Source organism: Drosophila tropicalis, unplaced genomic scaffold (genome assembly GCF_018151085.1).
Source record: "Drosophila tropicalis isolate 14030-0801.00 unplaced genomic scaffold, ASM1815108v1 contig_662, whole genome shotgun sequence".
Classification (NCBI taxonomy): domain Eukaryota; kingdom Metazoa; phylum Arthropoda; class Insecta; order Diptera; family Drosophilidae; genus Drosophila; species Drosophila tropicalis.
The window spans coordinates 95,098-101,179 of record NW_027173144.1 but is presented as its reverse complement, the minus strand read 5'-3'; the positions used below and the strand labels follow the sequence as shown (position 1 = coordinate 101,179).

The 6,082-nt window shown below is 40.5% G+C and overlaps 1 long non-coding RNA gene across 1 annotated transcript; it reads left to right on the top strand.

Moving 5' to 3' along the window:
- The first annotated feature begins 4,324 nt into the window (after positions 1 to 4,324).
- LOC137578718 (uncharacterized) lies at positions 4,325 to 5,780 on the top strand. Its single transcript, XR_011032755.1, has 3 exons — positions 4,325 to 4,547; positions 4,601 to 4,914; positions 5,215 to 5,780. It is a non-coding gene; the product is annotated as an uncharacterized lncRNA (long non-coding RNA).
- Positions 5,781 to 6,082: the final 302 nt, after the last annotated feature.

Here is a 6,082-nt window from a genome sequence, read left to right as displayed (position 1 = left end):
CCGTGTCCTCGCCGTCCGCTGCGCAAGTCCCACCATTCAGCGCCACAGAGCGTCCGTCCACGAGCAACCAGCTCACAAATGCTCAAAGTTATTTTGCATCTACCCCAGGCAGAGGCCTCTTAGGCACTGCGATTGACACTCTGCACCATCGTGGTGTGGATCACCGTATTCGTGCGTTGATCGACTCGGGGGGCCGATTCAACTTTTCTCTCCGAGCGTGTCTTCAAAATGGTCCAGCCCCCCAAAACCCAGTAGACGCCGCGGTTACTGGCATGGGCCAGAGTGATGGAGGCTGCGCCGACAAGGTGTGTCTGCTGATGCTGTCTCCTCCGTGTGACAGACTGAACAAGATTGAGGTCTCCGCCCTGGTCGTATCCAAGTTGTCAGGGGCCATTCCAACGGCTCCATTCCTTAACACGGTTCCGACGCAGTGCCTCGATCGCCCCCTGGCTGACCCGTACTACAACAAGCCCGCGCCTATTGATATGATTACCGGTGTAGACCTGTTTCCCCACATCCTCGGAGAGCGGATCAAAAAGGACATTGGTGAGTTCGTCGGGCTAGAAACCATCTTTGGATGGGTTCTGTGTGGGGCTATCATGCCTGACACTCCGGTGTCTCGATTAGTTTTTGCTGCCCAGACGCGAGTTAGTCCAGAAGCAAAACTTGAGGTACTCCTAACCAAGTTTTGGGAGGTGGAAGACCTTCCCGCAAAGCCGGAAAAGGAGGATGACGTATTCTGCGAGCGGAACTTCCAGGAGACCATCCAAAGAGGGAAGGGCGGCCGATTTAATTTAATTTCAAACTGCATCACTTTGGACACATTTTCAATTAACTCCTATATATCAAGTCAAAGTGTTGTTTAGCAAGTTTGCAAGCAAATATACAATAACAAAATTCAACATTGATAAAATGTTTTTTTTCTGAAAAAACCAACAAGTTGAGTAAATGTGAAAAAAACTGTCTACTAACCTGACCATTTTCATATACCCCTTTCCAGGGTATCATGAAAAGCATCATTAATGCAGCGGCAACTAGCATAATTATCAACATTATCTACACTTATTTTTGTTGTCGCGCAAAAATTAATTAACAATTTGCATAATGATAAACGAAGTGAGTTAAAAGAGAACCAGCAAAATAAAGGAAAAGTGAAATCAAAATGAATCATAGTCCCCATGCTGGCCGGCAAGAGTTCTGATTTCATAGTGAAAGCCAACCAAGTCATTTGTCGTCATAACTTTTGTCATTAAAAGCAATCCTAGTGGAGGGAGGTCGAGAGGTTAAGCTGTACGTGATACCCGGACAAAGACAGGGTGTATACATTTTTCATAACATGCTAAATATAGAGGAGACATAGACATAGACATTCACATACAACATATAGACACAGAGACAGAAAGATAGACAGACATAAAGCGTGACAAAGGCAAGTCACGTTCCTTAATATGTCTGTCTCTATATGAGCGCTCTTCGATTGTTTGTGTGTGTGTGTTTCAGTCTAACACATTTTTAATTTATTTTCCTGCCACACATTCTATACAATGTACACTCACATATGTGTATTTGTTAAATTCCTTTAAATAACATGCTTTGTAAAAAACAAAGTGTAGAATCAATTCCATTGAAATTTTTTTTTTTTTTTTTCTTTTGGTGTGCATCTAGCCGCAGCAGCAGCCCCCGAGCAGCGGGTTAAGAGCCCCTTTTGAACTCTCAAGTATGAAGTTGGCTTTTGCTGCTGTCATTGGTCAAACTTCCATTCACAGAGTAGACTATGCTTTTAACTGTAACGAAACAAAAGTCGTAGAGTCAATTCCAATCGGAAATATTTTCATTGTAGATTCAAAAGTCGAACCTTTAGTATCTAACGAAAACAAAAAAAACAAAAATTAAAATTTCGCTAAAAGTGTGTTACATTTTGACTCTTTTACAATCTTTTGATCAAACTCAATTGATATTCCTTTTTGTCGTATCAATTGTATTTGTTTATTTTATATTCAGATTCTATGGTAAATCCAAGCAGATTGAAAAGAAGCAAGTAGCTGATGACCCAGGATCAAGAATTGACGAGTTCGAGCGTTATGCCGAGGACTCCGAGTTGGATGAAAGTGATGAAACAATCATTGAAGAAGAAAACGTAAAAGATTTTAATGAGGGTGGCGAACCGCACATGCAGCTGGAGAAAGAAATGGCAACTGGATCTGAAGATGGCAAGGACAAGGAAAAGAACGAGAATGACAAGGATGTAAAGGAGATAACTGAGGACACTGTATCCATGGAGGAGAGTATTGACTGCAATGATGAGCCCTTGGTTTTCGGCAATTTGAACCCCTTGCAAAGTGTCGAGCGGATGCGCCTAAATCGCGGAAGTGAAACTTCATTGGCGTCTCCGCAAGCAGAGCACATCAAGCAAAGGTGTTTGTTCTCTAGGGAGTCTGACGTCTAAGCATTCTGGACGAAAATTTGGATATTAATTAAATATTCGTTTTCAATTGTTAAATATTTGAGCAGAACAAAAAAAAAAAAAAAAAAAAAAATCCCCCACAACAACCAAGTCTTGGCCATCTAGGCCTTAATCCTTTCAAAATTAATTTGTTGCCTTTGTGGTGCCGTCACAGGACTTACTCGTGCTACACAAAGACTACCAAACAGGAGGCATACACACAAATATTCCATTGGCCATTTTAATTGGTTTGCTAGCCCATAATCTCTAGGTATAAGTCCCAGGTGGGATAGAGTAGCAAGTGTGCAAAGCAGAAAAAATACTAAGTTGACAGTGGTCCAACTTGGCCAAGATGATGCAGCAGGAAAATCCCGATAGTCCCCTTCTTAGCCCTTGCTTCGCTCCCTAGTCTAGACAATTTTAATGGCCATTGTGGTAAATGAAATGCGCTTAAGATTAAAAAGCATCGCTTGGACTTGGCTGCGATGTCAGAAACCGCAAAGCAAAAATAAATACAAATACGAAAAGTCGACAGGAGGAATATGTAGTGACACGGAGAAGCGAGAGAGTAAGGCATACAGAAAGAATACAAGGAGTACTCGACTTATTAACTTCCTGCAAAATGTGCAGATAATATAGGGAAAAAAATTTAAAGAGATTAGGTTGATTAAAGATTAGAAAAGAGTTGAATAAGAACAAGCAGTGGTAAAAGAGGTTTATAGAGGTTTGTTAGACTTATCAGACAAGCAAAATGATTTCAACACATTTTCCGTTTTGCCAGAGCCTATCCCACATTTGGGGTATCGTTCAAGTCGATGCAATCCATGAAATTTTTCGCCCACATGTCCAAAAGTAAACATTTTAAAGTTCAAAAGAAGGTCCTTAACCTGCAGCCTGAGGGAGTGGCAGATGCACACTCTAAACACGCTCAAGCCCACATACATGCACATATTTACACACACACACACAAACAAACTCTCTTGTATGCCATTGCAGCTGCAGTTGCATTTGCAGTTGTTGCCTTTGTGCTGGAGTTGCTGTTGCTTTGGGCTGCTAAATGAAGTGAGTGTCAACGCAAATGCAAACAAATGGGGAAAAAATGAATAAAGCAAGAAAAAAAGGAGCGAAAGGCGTCACAAATCAACAGAGGACTTTCATCAGAGGAGGTAACAGAATCCCCTATGTTTCTACTGTCATTTCAATCCCTTACCGCACGAACCCGGATTCCTCATCCTTTAAAACCAAATGAGGTCAGCGCTCTGGGCGGGGTTTTAATAAAATTAATGCACTCAAATGTCAGGACAAAGGCAAAATACATTAAAATAAAACAAAACGAAGTGTCACTCTAAATATAACTACAAAAAGAAATAAAATAAAAAAAATGAAATTTAACTTTATGTAAATTCAACTCATGCATTTCCCGTTGACATTTACACAAATGGACGGAATTTGTTGATTGATATGAAAGACAGCAGTGTCAATAAAGAAATTGAAATTTGCCATCAATCAAACATTGTAAGTTAAGTGCGGGTTATGGTATCCTGCAATCGCAAAGGTCAATCAAGGGTTCAACTGGCAGAAGTAACCAGATCACTTTTTTGCAACGGGAAACTCTTGAGGATCTAAATCCAAAGGATTGTTGATGCTGATCAAGATTTAATATACGGTCTCTGAGGTCCACAAACGCTTTCAAACAAGGAAACTTTTATCTCTCTTTAAAGTAGTCAGTCTTCTTCATACAAAGGGCTTATATATATATTTCAGTGTTTATCAACGATCCAGTGCTCTGCCCAACAGTGTAGATAATTCGTGCAGACATATCGGTTGTCGTCCTACTACACTTAGTAGGCGAGACTTATTAGTATGATGCCGAAAATTTATTGTCTACTATCAGTTGTTAATCACATTTTATTTTATTTGGCATTAAATATTCAGTTGTATTTGGTTAACTATTTTCATCATGGACAAATCCGACGGCTTCTTTAATCCATTTCTAATTGGACCACCAAGTAGTGGAGGTTGCTTGGACTTTGAAATACCTTTATATTTCAAATACTCAGAACCAGTATTTGAGGTTAAACCGGAGGCGGATATTCACTCGAGGGTAGAAACAGATATCTGTTGAAGTTTTATTATTCTGAATTCTTCTTTTCATAGCTTTCTTCGTCAAAAACTAAACCCAAATCAATTAAATTACTACAAATGAGTAAATTTAAGTAATTACTTTAAAATTCTCGGCAGCTACTTTTCCCACAAAAAACCACAATCTGAGATAATCGTGATTTAATTTCAATTAGCAAGAAATCTGCGTCTTACATTTTAGCATCATGGCCAATGCATCTTTCAATCCATTTAGTATTGGGCCACCGGATGGCAATGCTAGTTTGAACATCAAAATTCCCACATGTCCTTCCTACCCACCGCCAGTGCATGCTGTTACACCCAAAATCAAGGTACATACAAATCGATCTGTTTCACAGGCCTCCATGCCCGAGATGCAATTGAACTTGGCCGAAAGAAAGGTGCCAAATCACAAATAGGCGAAGTGGCTATTTCGAAAGCCATCAATGAAGAGATGGCTGCATTCAAGCAGCTGGCCACTGCTACCAGTCACGAACATCAACGCATACATGCTGGAGGAGGCTCGGAGATGAATCTGCCCCACAACATGACGAAAGATGGCTCGGACACGGTATCGTTGCAAACATTGATGCCAGTGAGAGTGTGCAGCAATAGCAGCAAAAATAGCAGGATGAGTGTGATGGGAAAAGGTTTCGCCTCAAAGTCAAGTGTCAGATCGAAAGTTTCTGGGAAAAGTCATGTTTCCGATGTCACCGAGGCTTCCAAAGGAACTCAAGCAGTATGGCTGAAATCACAAGGTGATTCAAATTTCGATTTGGAATCCACACATAGCGCAAAGGCTGTCATTAGTAATCTGTCCAAAGCAATCAAGGATTCTAGGCACAGTTTGAAATCTTCTCTAGCTAAATCGAAAATCACATCGGAAGGGACACTTGCAGCAAAAGTTTCCAAAAGAAGTTCTTTATCCAAGTCCAGTAATGTCTCTCAAGAAGCTTCTGCAAAATCTGATAAAATCTGTCAACCAAAATAAGTATGCATTCAAATGCCTCAAAGCCTACCAAATCGAATGTAACTATTAAATCGCGAGCAACCCTGAAAAGTTCGAAGAAGTCTTCGAATATTTCCATAAAAAGTTCCGACAATAAAAATTTATCATGCATAGAACTTGAACCTCCTAAGACTAAGGAAACAGCGAAGGATTCTGATCAAATATCTCATTATTCAATCAAGTCGACCAAGGACAACCCATCACGAATAGCCCAACAAACAAGGAATGAATCTCATCACTCAATTAACTTGGAGAACGAACCTTCCTCCCGCATCTTAATCGAAGAGAAGAAAAGACACTCAAGAAAAAAGTGCAGTCAAGGAAATTGGGTCAAGCGTTTCGAAGCAGCTAAAAAATTTTATTAAAGAAAACACTCCAAATAAAGTGATCGAAGAGGCCAATGTATTGGCCAACCGTCTGAAAGCTGGCAAAGTGAGTTCATTCAGACGCTTTAGTCCACTGATCAGCACCTATCCGACCTCCGAGCCCGAGAAACTTTTCCGTGATGA